This window comes from Vespula pensylvanica, chromosome 7 (assembly GCF_014466175.1).
Source record: "Vespula pensylvanica isolate Volc-1 chromosome 7, ASM1446617v1, whole genome shotgun sequence".
NCBI classification, from domain to species: Eukaryota; Metazoa; Arthropoda; class Insecta; order Hymenoptera; family Vespidae; genus Vespula; species Vespula pensylvanica.
This window is the reverse complement of record NC_057691.1, coordinates 3,007,701-3,010,258: the sequence shown is the minus strand read 5'-3', so window position 1 is coordinate 3,010,258 and position 2,558 is coordinate 3,007,701. Positions and strand designations below refer to the sequence as shown.

Below are 2,558 nucleotides of genomic sequence, written 5' to 3'. Positions count from 1 at the left end.
CAAAGATTTTTGGACGTGTTGGATACTTAGTATTAAGTATATTAACACTTCGCAATGTTTTTCGTGGTTTGTTTCTTATAAAGAATATATAGCTTTTTGTACGTATAGATATAGTAAAGTAAAAATAGTAAAGATACAAAGTAAATATGGTCCTATAAAAGGATAAAGCCATGAAATGTATTATAGATTTTATAGTTTTCTTTTTCAATATTTTTTAATTTTTCAAATGTGAAGTGTTAATAATAGGTTCATCGATTGGATTAAATATTTGCTTGGGCATTCGAGTAAATATGTCTGTGTGAATGCGTACGATTAGTGGATTCTTTCGATCCATTGATCGTCCACAGGCTAGTATAATTCATAAGATGTATAATAAGCTTTTGTTTTTAATTTTTTTTTGCACTTGTTAGGGAATGCTCTATAGCAGTAGTTAAGGCACGAAGAAAAGAAGAGGCTATATGCCGAAGAGGCCCCCACAAATTGTGGCTCAAGAGGGCAACTATCGACGACGAGTCATTTTTTCAGAGGATTACGATATGTTTCTCTGATAATGGCTCGTGGTCTTATCATATTTTTCTATATTTTTTACCACGTTGTCATTTTGCTCGTCAGTAGTAATTTTTATAATTGGAGATGTTGGGCTATTTCATCTCTTTTGCACGTAAAGTTTATGCATGAATCGTCCATAATTTTTATGCACAAGTTTTTAGTTAGTTAGAGTCCAAAATACATAGATTCGCTATTAGTACTATTAGATTTTGTAGATTAATTAACTATCCTTGACATTACAGTAATTATTCTTATACAATGTTTAATTTTGATTGAATATTATTTATAATTTTTGTATAAAGAACGCGGTAAAGAAGTAATTGATGATATAATTCATATATATATATTTTTTTCATAGTAATAATATTTGAACATTTTTTCAATCATTTAATCATTATAAGTTGTAAAGTAAAGTCACGCGTTTAAATTTTATTTTGCTGTAACGTGATATAGGGATTGATAAAAATAGATAGGGAATTAAATTGAAAAGTGCATATATCAGGTGGACGTGCTATATTTCATGTTTTTATATATTGATTGTATGATTAATATATTTTCTTTTTGTTACAGGTGATCATCGTTGGATTTGTTAACATCAATCTTTTTTTATATTCGCGTATTAGAGCGCCTGAAATGGCTGCTGTTTAAAATATATATTTATGCATATATGCATTTTTGAAGGCAAACACAAAATGTTAAATTTAATTATTTACAATTTGTTTTTCTAAATATAATTTCAATATTAATTATAACAAATGTAATGCTAAATATTTGTGGGATGTACCAAAGATTTTAAAGATGTTTATTAAAAAATGGTTTAATCAATGAAAAGATATGTTTCAGGTCTACAACCTCCAATCGTTGTATGGTTTGTTTGTATGGTTCGTTGTATGGTATGGTTTGTTTTTTATATTAATAATACCGATAGGCACATAGAATGAAATTGCATACCTTTATAGTTTTATTCTGTCTATTTTTATGATTTGTTTTATACACACTATGTTTAATTTTTCAGGTACTGGATAATGACGAAATTGATATTATGAAAAGTAATATAGAATTAGAGTACTATACTAAATAATAAGATTATATATAACTAACTCAAAATAATTTCATATCATATACTATCTTATAAATTGGTTAAGTATATTAGTAAGTTTTTAAAAATTTTATAATTTTATTGCATGTTTATTCATAAGAGTATAATTAAGATGCATGATGCATGGTGGGGTTCTAATGCTTCATTTTTTATGCTTTAGCACATTTATATTAAGAATAATATCAAGGATCTAGTTCTAAGATTAAGTTATCTTTAAGATTAATTTAAGGAAAAAATGGCAGATCAGTTAACCATCTGCCATTTAATAATTAAGATAGTTTAAAAAGCCTGGATGCATGTTGGATTGATTCATGAATAAGTTCCATTAGTTGTAAAATGGTATTTACTTATGAATTAATTATCTTACTTAACTTTTAAATCTTCAACTTTAGATCTATCAATATATTATATAACATAATATGTTAATTATAAATGTAATATAGTAGTGATTATAAAATACACGTATTTTGTATATTTCCGGAATTTACAAATTATATGTAAAAATTATGTCACGATAGCCCTGTAGAATTTTACGGATATTTTAAAAATAATTAGTAAAGAATCCAGGCTTTTTCCCACGGGTAGGTTAGGATAAAATCGCGGTTGATGAACTCTTGATCGACTACGATCGGGTCGATAAGATTCATTAAACGCGATTAATTAGTATGTTATTTTAGCCCGTGGATCTCCATATGCAGCAACCTCCAAGCGGTGGGATCTGGGTCGGTATTACTTGCGATCTATCAAAATCTAATTATAAATTATCTAATTATTATTATTCTCATAGTATTATTTTTGATAATACTATATAAGTAATACCGGGCGAATGGCTGCATATTTCAGTGCGTTTCCAGAATATTTTCTTTACAATTTTAACTTAGAGTAGTAAAGTATCTTAAATTTTATATTT

At 27.1% G+C, this 2,558-nt stretch overlaps 1 long non-coding RNA gene across 1 annotated transcript in view; it reads left to right on the top strand.

Moving 5' to 3' along the window:
- The window catches only part of LOC122630781, a 2,570-nt gene extending 1,415 nt beyond the window's left edge, over positions 1 to 1,155 (top strand). The window contains exon 3 of the long non-coding RNA XR_006327560.1: positions 1,120 to 1,155. This is a non-coding gene — a long non-coding RNA (uncharacterized LOC122630781). The remainder of the gene's footprint in view (positions 1 to 1,119) is intronic.
- Positions 1,156 to 2,558: the final 1,403 nt, after the last annotated feature.